At 51.6% G+C, this 13,700-nt stretch overlaps 1 protein-coding gene across 1 annotated transcript in view; it reads right to left on the bottom strand.

Annotated features, from left to right (window-relative positions):
- N4BP2 (NEDD4 binding protein 2) overlaps positions 1 to 13,700 on the bottom strand; it is a 2,396,815-nt gene that overhangs the window by 2,096,035 nt on the left and 287,080 nt on the right. The window lies entirely within an intron of this gene.

Genomic DNA, 13,700 nt, shown 5'->3' on the forward strand with positions numbered 1-13,700 from the left:
GACATAAATAGAACACAGTCGTAAGGCAAAACGCGCCATTTTGAAAAACCATCTTGGAAGATGTCGAGAAAGATGATTATGGTGCTTTTTCCACTTGAGCCACAAGGATCGAGATGTATTCCTAACACCTGCCAATGCTTCAAATTACAGGCAAAAGGATGGTATCCGCGTTGGACTGCACAAGGTGGAGAGTGCTGTTGAGAAAAACCTCTTTGCCTATGGCATGCAGTGCTTTTTGGGGAGATTAGTGTGTGCAAGTGGTCACCAAAGAGGTTGCGGAGTAGCACCTGCTCTGAGCTGAGGCCATAATTACTTCTGCAGGCTGACTTGCCACCATGAAGATTAGCTCTTCTCCCTAGGTTCTGTATTCGACATCCAGTTTTCTGTTTATCACCAGTTTGGAATCTCTATTTTCTTTGCTCCTTCAAAATCGGGTTACAAGGGAATGACAGGTCTCCCTGGTTACAATGACAGGTCAGCTGCTCCAACACCGGTCTTGCTCTGTTCCAATGTCTGGACTTCCAGGTATTGCATATCATTCAGCATACCTTCCCTGTTTACAGAGGGTAAGAACTTACTGCAGTGTCCTCAAACATGTGAAGGTCACTCACTTGTGTCTGAGGAGAAGGTAGGGGGAGTGTCTGGCTCTAATGGGGAAACAGGCTGTGCCCATGATGGTTGTGAAGCCTCTCCATGCAGAAGCTGCAAAGGTGGCACTAGGGGAAGTGCCGCTGCAAATAGAGGATGGAACAAGCAGAAACAACTGCGCTATCAAAACCTCAGGAGGTGTGATATGTATATTAGAAACAGTTGCTCTGGTCAGTGGATCTCATCTACAACTAAGTGATTTGTCCGACTGATAATGAGTCAAAGCTGAATGCAGTCTTGATTACACTACAGTGGAGTCTGGTAGTCTCTACAGTGTGGAATATGTGGTCAACGGAAAAATGGCTATTGGAGTTGGCACCAATTAATTAACTTTCAATTGAAATTCAAGCGTAAATTGATAGGTGGAAACTCAAGTCCGTAGAGGAATGTGAAATACACCGGTATGGCAGGCTTGTCCCTTTTGAGGAATGTGTCCTTACTGTCATGGATTAAGTGGTTTGTGTCTATTGAAAAGGTAGTCAGTCCCTGTGGAAAACGGTGCCTCACACAAAGTGTGAGGGTACAGGGTCCACCAGTTGGGGAAAGTGTCTTCGTCTTTTGTCTCTTAGGAGAGTCAGAAGAAGCCTCCATATGGCCTCCCATTTTTGAAACCCCAAGCAAGTGTATGGGACCAACTATGCACCTTTGAGGAATGCTTGGGAATATTTAATGATGGGGAAGCATACAGTGGTAGAGAAGGATCCTGTGGCCAATAAAAGGTTCCCGATTCGGCACCTCAGAATTGATGATTCCTCCCAGTGTCAGGTCTCATAGGCCCATCAGCTGCTTTGCTGGCACCTTGTACATAACAGCATGATATAGGGCCTGAGATCCCCGCCTGTGTTAGTGAGTTGTCGGGAACGACTCACCTTACCAGTACACCTGTGAAAGCAAAAACCCAACTTACCTCAAATCCTTCGAATGCCTTCACTGGTGAATAACAATTTAAAAAAATGTTAAAAATGCATCACACCAGTGTAATCCTGCAAGAAATAATCAGGCCCTAAACATTGCAAACACAAAGGGTCGATTTTCATGTCCGCCTTGTCAAACAAAATGCAAGGTCTAAACACAACTGGTGGGGCTTGAATGCAAGGAAAAAAATGTAACAAATAAATGTAGCATTCGAAGAGCCTCAGACAATAGCTGATGTTCCCACCCCATCGGGGGGAACAAATGGACTGGTGGGTAGGTCGTGCAGCATGTGCGGAGAGGGATCTGTGCTAGGCATAACCACACAGGCAAATACGCAATGTTGGCGCAACATGGCACAATATTTATGATTACTGCTGTTATGCATCATGCTCCAAGCAGTACAAGTATGCCTTAATGAGGACAGAATGCATATATACTTCAACAGTAGGATTTTCATGCCATAGTGCAAGAAGAGCCTCAATGAGCATATAAAACATGCCAGTGATCTCCTGTGGTACTTAAGGTTCCTATTAAACTGTGAAAAGTTAGGTATCCTCTAGGGAAAGAAAATGAGTTCCTGAGTTTAACTAGCAACACAGCGAGTTCACCCCATCTAGAAAGTCCATTGCTACAGAATTAAGGGTATGGTGCGATTAAGAAGAACAAGTTACTCCCTTACCTGGTAATGTTCTTTCAATGGGATGGTCCGACGACGTATTCCATATCTATGACAGTAATCACCACAGCTGTGCCGCTTCAGAAAATCTTCGGCGTCTGCGTCCTGCATCGATTACGTCGATACGCCGCCCTCGAGGACCTCCTCCGACGGTCGACGTCACTGGATGTTATAAGTAGGACGCACGACGCCCATAGCCTCAGTTGTAATTTTTTCCCAGAACGTGTGCCACCAGTCTTCTGCCAGTCCGACACACAAAGCCTTGCGGAAACCTAAGCTGCAATCGCATAAGAAATTCTGCAGCAGGGAATATAGGGAGGGAGCGATATGGAATATGTCGTCGGACCATCCCATCGAAAGAACGTTACCAGGTAAGAGAGTAACTTGTTCTTCGAGGGGATTGGGTCCTCCGACGTATTCCATATCTATGACAGACTCCCAAAGCAGTACCAATGCAAGGAGGTGGGTAAAGAATTTAGAAAACAGAAATTTAGCATGCCCAATCAAAAGGACCGCCTTGCCAAAGGCCAGATCCTGCCCCCGGATGGAATCGAGGTAATAGTGACGTACAAAAGTATGTACCGAAGCCCAGGTGGCTGCATCACAGATGTTGCGAATAGGAACACCCCTCTGCAGGGCAGTAGAGGCAGCCATACCCCTGGTAGAATGGGCCCAGGAGCCGACTGGAAGGTCCTTACCCGTCAAGCGGTAACATTCAGAGATAGCCAAAATAATCCAGCGAGACAAAGTCTGTTTCGTCACAGCTTGACCCAAACGCTTTCCAGCATAACCAATGAAGAGCTGATCATCCACTCTGACCCGGGACATGCGTGAAATATAAAAGCTTAACGCTCTCCTAGGATCAAGCCTATGGAGCCTCTCCTCTTCCTTACCAGGATGTGGAGGAGGATAAAATGCCGGAAGAACAACCTTCTGGCCTAAATGAAATTCCGACACCACCTTCGGAAGAAAAGAAGGACGAACTCTAAGGACAACCCTGTCCTTATAAAACACAGTGAATGGTGGCTTAACTGAAAGTGCCTGTAACTCACTCACTCACTCTGTGAGCGGAAGTGACCGCAACCAAAAATACAGTTTTAAGAGTTAACGGTCTCAAAGGGCATGAATGCAAAGACTCAAACGGAGCACCCATCAGAAACTTGAGAACAAGGTTCAAATCCCAACCCGGCACCTGGAAAGGTGACGGAGGGAACACATTAGTGAGCCCTTTCAGAAACTGAGAAATTAAAAGGAATTTTAAAATAGGAACACTCTTCAGACGAGCGCTTAAATAGGGACAGCGCCGCCAGGTAACCTTTAATGGTAGGCCCCTGTGGGCCAGAGAAGGAACAAGTTACTTACCTGTAACTGTTGTTCTCCAGCATGGGGTCTGGCATGGATTCACATGCTCATGAATATTGCCCGTCGTCAGGCTGGGAATCCTCGGTAAAGAAAAATCAGTATCAGTTTCTGATCTGTCTTTCGTAGTAGTAACCAATCACTGATCTCTGCGTCATACTGACCATAGCCAATGACTGCCATCTCCCTAAGCCCCGCCTCTGGCAGCCATCTTCAGATTTGGTAGCACGTGAAGTGGCCGTATGACCAAGTGAAGAGCCGCAGAGGGGTAGGCGGGAGGGTTTGCATCTGAATCCATGCCAGACCCATGCTGGAGAACAACAGTTACAGGTAAGTAACTTGTTCCTTCTCCAGCATGGGGTCTGGCATGGATTCACATGCTCATGAATAAAAGAATACATATCAGTACACACAGGCACAACCACGGAAGGTGGAAAAGGCTCAACATTAAGCATTACATCCAAAACTCAACATTAAGCAATTCTTACCTCCTCACCAGGCTCACCTTAGGCGAACAGGTTGCGCAGCACTGCTTGGCCGACCCTGGACTGCTCCCTGGAATCCCAATCGACGCAGTAGAATTTCGTGAAGGTGTGCGTCGACCTCCACGTAGCAGCCTGCAGATGTCCAGCAAGGGCACACCAGATAGGAACGCCGTGGTAGCTGCGATCGCACTGGTGGAATGGGCTCTCGGACGGCCAGGCAGCGGCCGGTTTGCCAACCGATGACAGTACATGATACAGCCGGAGAGCCATCTGGAAATGGAAGCCTTCGAGAGAGCCTTCCCCTGATTGATAGGTCCAAAGTTCACAAAAAGTTGTGACTTCTTCCGAAAACTCTTCGTGCAGTCCACGTAGAACTTCAGCGCTCTAGCCACATCCAGCGAGTGCAAAGTCCTTTCAGCCAGCGACGAAGGCGACGGGAAGAAAACAGGCAACACCAAGGGTTCGTTGAGGTGGAAGTCCGACGGCACCTTGGGCATGAAGGAGGGGTGCGTCCTGAGCACTACCCTCGTGTCGTGAAAAGTCAAGTACGGGGGCTTGCAGGAAAGGGCCTGGATCTCTCCCACCCGTCGTGCGGAGGTAATGGCCACAAGAAACGCTGTTTTCCACGACAAGAACTTCAACAGAGCTGAGTGCAGAGGCTCGAACGGAGGTCCCATGAGCTTGGTCAGCACCACGTTGAGCTCCCACGCCGGGGCCGGGGCCTTCACCGGCAGGAACGATCTGAACAGTCCCATCATGAATTCTTTCACCAGACGATGAGACCACAAAGACGTCCGTCCCGTGGTTCTGGTGTATCGGGAGATCGCAGCAAGATGAATCTTGATCCAGCGTGCGCCAGTCCAGCCTTGGCCAGCGTCAGCAGGTACGGCAGTACTTGAGGAGCCGTAATCCGTAGAGGGTTAATCTTCTGTGCGTGGCACCAGACAGAGAACCTCTTCCATTTGTGTCCGTAGCATTTAAGAGTTGAGGACGCCCTGGCCTTTGCAAGAACCTCTCTGCAGTCGGCCGGTATGTCGTAACCTCCAAACTCTAACGCTGCAGAAGCCAGGCCTGCAAGTTCAACGACTTCGGGTCGTGATGGAGGATGGCGCCTCCTTCCCTGGCAAGAAGATCTGCGTCCACTGGCAGCTTCATTGACGGGGACGCTGACAAGTCCAGAAGATCCGGGAACCATATCTGCCTCGGCCACGCAGGTGCGACGAGGATCATCCTGCACCGTGACCTCTTGAGCTGGTTGATGAGCCGGATCAGCAGCGGCAATGGAGGGAACGCATATAGGAACAGGCCCTCCCAGGGGAACGAGAAAGCATCGCCCATGCTCCTCGGCTGGGGAAACCTGCTGGCGAACCTCCGGCACTTGGAGTTCGTCGCCGTCACGAACATATCGATCTGGGGTGTGCCCCACCGTCGGAAGAGGTGGTCCACTAGATCCTGTCGTAGTTCCCACTCGTGGCACGAGCGCAGCTCTCTGCTGAGCGAGTCAGCGATGGTGTTTTTTATTCCTGCCAGATGAAACGGCACCAGAAACATCCCTTGGGCGACGGCCCAATGCCACAGATCCTGAGCCTCCTTGGACAGGGCTGGGGATCTGGTACCGCCCTGCTTCCTGATGTAGAACATGGTGGTGGTGTTGTCGGTGAAGATCCTCACCACCTTGCCCTCGAAGGGCGGAAGAAAGGACCTGAGGGCCCAAAACACTGCACGGAGTTCCAGGACATTGATATGGAGGGACTTCTCCGTCGGCAGCCAAAGGCCCCTCGCGTGCAGATTTTTGGTGTGCGCTCCCCACCCTTCCAGGGAGGCATCCGTGGTCACTGTCTTCTGGTGGCCGGGGTCTGGAAGTCCATGCCCGCCGTCAGATGCGCGCAGGTGCCCCACCACCGGATCGCTCGTCGGAAGCTCTCGTTGAGTGTGATCCTGTCCTCGAAGCTGCCCATCGTCTGGATCCAGCGAGCGTCCAGGAACTCCTGTAACGGGCGCATCCGAAGCCTGCACAGGCGGATGAGATAAATGCAAGAAGACATCATTTCGAGGAGGGACTTGATGGACCTCACCCGGGCCGCGTCCGCAACAAGCATCCGCTGCACCTTGCCCAAGATGGCCCTCGTCCTTTCCTCCGACGGAGAGGCCAGAAGCGCCACTGTGTCGAGCTTCGCTCCCAGAAACAGTGCGTCTTGCGCGGGCACCAGGTGGGACTTGGCGTAGTTTATGGAGAATCCCAGGTCCGTGAGTAGTCGGACGGTCCTCGCCGTGTGCTCCGCGGCGAGCTCCTTTGTCTTTGCTTGGATGAGCCAGTCGTCCAGGTAGGGGTAGACGTAGATCCCCTACAGGCGCAGCCGCGCCGCCACCGGTGCGAGGCACTTGGTCGACACCCTGGGTGCCGACCTCAATTCGGAGGGAAGGGCTCTGAACTGGTAGTGACGCCCTTGGACCACGAATCTGAGAAACTTTCGGTGCCCCTTTAGGATGGGGATATGGAAGTAGGCATCCTCCAAATCCAACGACGACAGGAAATCGCCCTCCTCCAGTTGACTCAGGACGTGCTGGAGGGTGACCATCCGGAACTTCTGTGCCTTGATGAATTTGTTCAGTCGTCATAGATCCAGGATGGGACGCAATCCTCCCGTCTTCTTCTTCACGAGGAAGTATCTTAAGTAAACTCCGGAGCCCTGAAGCCTCTTTGGGACGAGCTCGATGGCGCCTTTCTTGAGCATCGCCTTTACCTCCAAGAGAAGTTGAGGGACGTGATGTTCCTTCCTGGCCACGGGGGGGACGCGCGGGCACTTCTTGTAACGCTCACCTGATTCCCGTAGAGGCGCCGGTCTTGACTGGGCGTATACCGTATCTTCAAAGGTGATGTGTAACACACGGCTGGCTCTTTGGGCTGGACCTCTGTGCACTGTATGTTTGACTCGAAGGGTAAGATGTCTGCAGATAGAAAATATGGGATTAAGGAACTGGGTTATTGAATGTCTCTCTCTTCTTCCCTTTCTCTTCTCCTGTAGAACCCCAAAGGTTAACGCTCTCACCTTAGGTAAGTGAACGCCGTGCTCTCCATCTGCCTCGGGGCAGGGTGCTGTAACCAGTTTCTTCACTGGATAAGGGGAGCAGGCCTCTTGACTTCAGAGGACTACTGTCCGTCGTTTACTGCACGAACGGTAAGTTTCGAGTAATTCTAATGTCTTTAAAGTCTTTAGTAATGATGTTTCTTGTTTTGCAGGTTTCCGGCGATGGCGGATGACGGGCTGAAGTGAGTTGAAGATGGAGCCCGTGTGATGAATAGAAGCGCCTGGAAGCACGTAAGTAAGCGCTTGTTGCCTGCTTCACGATGCGCTCTAACTGTCTTTTTATTTTGCAGGTACAAGTTCGGAGCGGCTGCAGGGTGCCGGAATACCCACTGGGTTAGATGTGGAAAGGAGTAATGGCACGTGAGTATTAAAGTTCCCCAATGTCTTTAAACGCACCTTGTTTTGTCTTTCAGATGCGGGATGCAGCGCCGAAGGCCTCCGGAGCGTGCAAAGAGTTGGTAAGCTTTTGTCTTTCAGATGCCGGAATGCAGTTTGAAGACCTCCGGAGCGCACGAAGAGTAGGTAAGCCTTTGTCTTTCAGATGCCGGAATGCAGCGCGAGGCGTTGGTGACAGCCGATGGACCAGGTAAGTGAAGAGCTGTCACTGAAGACCGTAATGCTAACCTGTTCTTTCTTGTCTTTATAGGTGTTGCTGAAGACTGGATTCATGATGGTAAGCCTTTTTCCTTAGGCCCAGGATCAGATGCAGAAGACACGATGAGCGTTCTGCTGCAGAGGATGCAGAATAACGCAAAGCAAGATTCATCCATCGGGTGTGGTTTAAATAGCCTCCGTAGTGCTTAGGTGTCTCCTTCCACAGCCACGCCTAGGTAAGAAAAGAGTTCCTGCTTTCCAGAAGAGTTCCAGTGTTCTGAATCTAGGGAGTGGCTCCTGCCCCACCCAACAGGAAAAGTAGTTCCAAACAGAAGAGGATCAGAGGCTCAACTGGCAGGCAAGTAAGCAGCATGGTCTGCTGCAGGTAAGTCCACCCAAGCATTATGAGCCCGGCGCTTCCAGCGCTGGGACTGGGCATATTTATGAGCCTGGTGCCACTGGCGCCAGGACTGGGTCCAAAAGGTCCCAATTGGGACTGGTTGGCACTCGGAACCTGGGTTATGGATCTGCTTCCAAGGGAGTTGGGAAAACCCTGACCTTTTGGAAGCAGAGATCATGACACTTCTCTAGAAACTCGAGCGCGTGACCCTGGGCCAGGGCGTCCAGCACCCAATGGTCGGTGGATATGGACTCCCACACGCTGATGAAGCTCGCCAGCCGGCCTCCCACCGGGGTGCTTCGGTGGGGGCCCGACCCCACGGCCGGTTCAGTCCTGCTTCAACAAGGCTTTGCCGCCTTGTCCTCCTTGGCGACGACGGCGGGGTCCGCCCGACTTGCCTTGTCCCCTGTAGGCTTCCTGTGACGACGAACTGGCCGCTTGACGATAGGTGGAAAATCTGCCGTCGGAACCTTTGGAGGCACCCTGCTTGCCTCCGCCGCTCCGAAAGGGCGGCCGTCGTTGCTGGAGAACACCAAGAGCCCGGGCCGTCTCCGTGTCCGTCTTGATGGCTTGTAGGGAATCGTCCACTGTTTTCCCAAACAGGTTGCTCCCGTCGAACGGCATGTCCTGACGGAAGTCAGTTGCCTTGAGCCATCCACGCCGTCTAAGGCACACGCCGTTGCCCAACTGGCGAAATCCAGTGTCAGCGATGTCCGTCGCTATCGTAATGGCGTGGTCCCACACCACTTCTCCTTCCTGCAAGATCTCTAGGGCCTCCGCCTTCTTGTCGTCTGGTAAGAAGTCCAGTAGGGGGGGCGATTTCCAGTAGAGGTACAGCGAGGACCGTCTTCCTCTTGGTCTCGCGCCGTTGATAAAGGAAACCTTCCTTCTTCTTCTCTTCCGGGCAGAGCTGGAAAAGCTCGGATGCCCTGGCGATCATGGCATGAAACGATCCAATCTCGTCGGGCGGGGAAGCCCGGGGAGGAGGTGACGACAGGAGATCGTCGTAAACCTCGTCGTCTGTGCCAGTCGCGGCCGTGTCAGTCCCCGTATCATCCCCACGGGTCGTGGACAGGGAAGAGGGCTGAGCAGGGCGCGATGGTTGAAAAGGAGGTGGAGGATGAATCCTTCTCTTAGGAGGAGGGCTCCCAGAAGGGCCTGGCTCCGGGTCCCCTGTCGGGAAAGGTTCCTCCGTTGGTGGTAACGGCAATCTCGTCCTCATCTCCGAGCACAAGGACTGTATAGCCAACAAAATGGCCGCCGAGTTGTCTTGCGGCACTGGTTGAGGGGATTCCGACGGGCGGTCAGGAGCCTCGTCGGCACCCTCGACATTCTCGTCGTCTCCTACGTCGGGGTCCCTCCCGACGGGCTGGTCTTCTTCCACGCCAACGCCGTGGCTTAAGACTTCGATCAGCTCCTCCTCAGAGGTTGAGGCCGAATCCACTAAGACCTCCTTCCCCCCCTTTTTCTTCTCCGTCTGAGGTTTCACGGTGGTCCTGTCGATGGGCATGAAAGAGGACTCCCTCCGCGGTGGCAGGGAGACTCTGGGCCCCGAGGTCACCACCACTGGTGTAGCCTCCACAGGCTGAGCAAGGGCCGCCGCGACTGTCTCGATAGAGGCCTTGGCCAGGTGGATCAAGGCTTTCACCACCTTAGGTGCGCTCACCGCCTTCTCCTTGGGGGGGAGGGTCACCGCCTCGCTCCCCCTCTGATGGGGCCTTCGAGCTCGACCGGGGTCTCTCCAGGAGCTTCGCCGGGTGCTCGGCCTTCCTCTTACCCGAGCCAGAGCGGTGGCTCGTGGTTGATGGCGCCGGGGAGGATGCGCCCTGCCTGGCGCCCGTAGAGCCCGACCGTTCGGTGCTTGGCCTTCTGTTGGACCCCCGTCGCCGGGGCGCCCTCAAAGGTCTTAGAAGACCGCTCGGACTTCTTCTTCTTCTCGCCTGACGGGCTCTTCCCTACAAGCCAGTTGGCAAGACGCAGATGGCGGTCCTTCATGGTCCGCTCCGACATATTGCCGCAAAACGCACAGTCCTTCTCCACGTGCGTCTTGTCCTCATCCAGGCAGTAGAGGCAAAGGGAGTATTCGTCCTCCTTAAAAACATTCTGAAGCTGGCATCCAGGGCAGACCCTGAACAGCTTTCCGGCGTCGAGCTTCCCTTCTCCTGGGCCATGATCGAGATGGGCCTGAGAAACTTCTGGAGTCCTCCAAAAGCGTGGCTCGACGAAATCTTCACCCTTGAGGGGCGTAGAAGAAAACAACATGGGTCCCCGTTGATCGGATAAAGAAACGGTGGAGCTTGAGGCTCTTTTGACCAAAAAAGAAAACATTTTCCTAAGAAAAAGCGTGAAAAAAGCACCAAAGCTCGAGAGCAATAGCACGAGGATCCCAACACTTGAACGTGCGGTAAAAATCTGAAGATGGCTGCCAGAGGCGGGGCTTAGGGAGATGGCAGTCATTGGCTGTGGTCAGTATGACGCAGAGATCAGCGATTGGTTACTACTACGAAAGACAGATCAGAAACGAAACTGATACTGATTTTTCTTTACCGAGGATTCCCAGCCTGACGACGGGGAATATTCATGAGCATGTGAATCCATGCCAGACCCCATGCTGGAGAAATCAAAAAAGACAGAACCATGGGAATTCCACATGCAAAAGGATCCACATTCTTAAAGGAATGGTTCGGTCAAAAAATGTTATTGCCCCTACGGGTCAGCCATGTGTTTTTAAGCCTAAGTCGCTCGATTTTAGAAAAATTTCCTATGGACCTTACCCGAGTTTTCGTCCATTAAACGCACGCGAAAACAGGCATCAGGGAGCTGCCATTTTGTGATAATCCTATCATTTCCCCCATCGCCCTGGCTGACCTGCTTTTGCGGCACTAAATCATATCCCCTGAGCCTGTCATCAGCAGACGCGTACCGCCCATTTCACAATGCCAAAGCATGTCTCGTGTCAACATTCGCTGCGCTTCAGCTAATGACGTGTCGCCATGGAAATGGCTGGACGCCTCTTTCCTCAATAAGTATAAACAGACTGTTTCACAACACACAGCAGAAGATTTTCGATTCTATTCCTCTCTCTATGTTACTTTGAGTATTCTGTGACTCGTTTCTGTGCTCTGGTCAGCTACCTTCCTTGCTTGTAGCCCATCTGAACAGATACCAGTACCACCGCTATAAATTATTTTAGTTTGTTTTACACACAATGGCTACAATAATGCCCTACATGTACGAGCCCGAGTATACTCGGAACTACTGGAAACGGAAACACGCGAAAACGATGGGTCTTCGGACGGCAGTTGGGAGGACGATTCAACACCTGAAGAGCCTGGACCTAGTCGCATGGACGGTGTTTCCACCTGGTGCACATGCAATCGGTGTGAGCGAATGCCAACCGAGGACGAGAACTGCTGCTGCTGTGAAAACTCGGGATGCGTGGCCTACATTTCTGAAGGCGAGCCACGACCGCAATGCATCACCGAGCTGCCAGACTTCAGGGCAGCCTGCCTCACACGGTCCGTGTTGAGGATAATGATGGTGCTTATGCACGAACTTCGCGCAACTGTTCGTCCTCGTAATCCGAGTAACGAGTAAATATACTCTGCTTGTCATGCCACTCCCATTTCATGGTCTTCTACTATATCCAAAATTACATATACATATCATTGTAACGCACGAAAGTCGTTCAATAGTGTGCAGTGTCTAGATAGCATTTGTCCGAGCAGAATGCCATTAGTTACAAGAATTGTCATTGACAACAAATATTTATTAAACTTATCTTGGTCATTTAAAAACAGTTTGTTTCATTCCTTTTCACAGGTGGTACAGGCTGGTGGCCTATCGTTCCTTTACATGGTGGCTACACGGGAGGCTAGGACACCGCGTTCGAAGAGTGATACCCGCCTGTGCCGTTCGTGCCATAAGAGAAACGTTCCCGAGTGACAGCGGTCAGTACATGGGATTTTCTCGCGCTGTGCTGCAACCTGAACTGTACAATGTTTAAAGTCTTGTATTTTTGTGTCATCAAAATAAGATACAAAATAAAACACCACATATATTTTAACAACGGTTGTTTCGATTTTTTAAATGCATCAAGTGTGTCTCCATTCAAGGATGGACGTCAGACATCTGTGCTCGGAATGGGGGAAGTTCAGGTCGCTGTGAAGCGGGGTGGTCACTATCTAAGCTAACATAATATATTATCAATAATGCATGCACTAAATAACACTTGTTCAAAGTCTTTCAGTCGGTTATGTCTCTATAAAAGTCACATATCTATACTATCAATTAACATTGGATTATACAGGCCTTAGGTGAAGGGTCTTGACCACTATAATACACTGTTTGAAGTGTGGGTCTGTACTCACAAGAATCTCCGGTAAGTGGCATTTGTTATTGATAGGCAACGATATACTGCAGTAGGGGTCTAATGTTAGTTGGGGATCTGCTAGGTGGGCATCATGGCGTGGTCAGTGGTCTGGCACATGAAGAGAATACCTTGCAGGGACACAGGGTCAGAATGGCAGTAAGTTTCCACTGGCGAGGGTGCGTGGGCAAGGACACGTTTGTGGAGATGAACGAGCTATGTGCTTGGTTCAAGCCGGTTCACATGCAGGACCGTGATCTCAGAGGAAGAGTGATGTGTTACATTTATTAGCTGTGCAAATACCTCTGGAGTTTTCCAGTCAGAGTGGGAACGAGGGTGTGGGCCATGTGCTCTGCGCGCTGTACTATCGCAGTGAGACCTGGTCAGCAAAATGGAGTGGAAAGGGGGTACAAAAATGGATGCTCCGTGTCCTGCTCAGTGTTCCCATCTATGCGAATGTCATCCAAAGTTAACATCACATAAGGGCAAGGGGCGAACCCACTACTGGAGGCACTTGGTACGAGTTTCTACTGAGAAGTAAAGGATGAGAGGGGCCTGATGGCCCCTCGCTCCCACACACTTGCCTGCACGCCCCAGGCCCATCCATCCCACCCCCTCTATCAAAGGCGGTTCGCACCTGGGGATGAGCGCTGGCATGGGGGGCTGTCACGGGCGCAAACGGCCAAGGTGCCAACCAGCATGTATACTTCAAAAGGTATCCCACGCCCAGGGGCCATCGCTCACATGGCCTCCTCAGACCCCGTGTCTCCAGGCAGGCCTCCCTGAGACAGGCCTCCCCCCTGCAATAAACATAATACCACGCCATACACACGTCATTCATTCGCAAACACACCACTGTTTCTAATACTTTGTAAACCACTTGATATGTCTCATGAGAACATCTTTGTGCTTTGCAAGTCAACTCCTGAACCTTCTACCCGAGAAGCACCGAGATCTATGCTAATCTGCTCGTCGCCGTGCTATCTGTGACCGCTTCGAGCAAACTCGTCAGTGTGCTACCTGTGGCCATCTACCTGTTCTCCTGCAACATACTGCTCGGCCTGCTGAATCCAACTGTTTGTTGGTCAAGGTAAGGCCATGTATCCTAGTCATATTTCGGTCATTTTTACATTTCAATCTATTTGCTATTACAGTACCCAATAGA

Source organism: Ambystoma mexicanum, chromosome 6q (assembly GCF_040938575.1).
Source record: "Ambystoma mexicanum isolate Mex_15411 chromosome 6q, UKY_AmexF1_1, whole genome shotgun sequence".
Classification (NCBI taxonomy): domain Eukaryota; kingdom Metazoa; phylum Chordata; class Amphibia; order Caudata; family Ambystomatidae; genus Ambystoma; species Ambystoma mexicanum.